Consider the following 261-nt stretch of genomic DNA (forward strand, 5'->3'; position numbering starts at 1 on the left):
TGGAGACAAACAAAGTTATGTACAAAGCGCAGTGACTTGAAAATAAAAACACATGAAAACGATATTTACAGTTATTAATATTTGCAATGAGTTAAGCATGAAGCGAATGAAGAGTTCTTCAAATGTTATTGTTTTAATGATCAATGTTGTTGTTGTTATTAGGAGTGGGCGGGGGTACTGGTGAGCTCTCCACAGGTGATTGGTGGCGTTCATCCTCCAATCACAATCCGCCTTCAAAGTGGCTTTTTTTTTTTTTTTTTT

This window comes from Symphodus melops (genome assembly GCF_947650265.1).
Source record: "Symphodus melops genome assembly, chromosome: 14".
Classification (NCBI taxonomy): domain Eukaryota; kingdom Metazoa; phylum Chordata; class Actinopteri; order Labriformes; family Labridae; genus Symphodus; species Symphodus melops.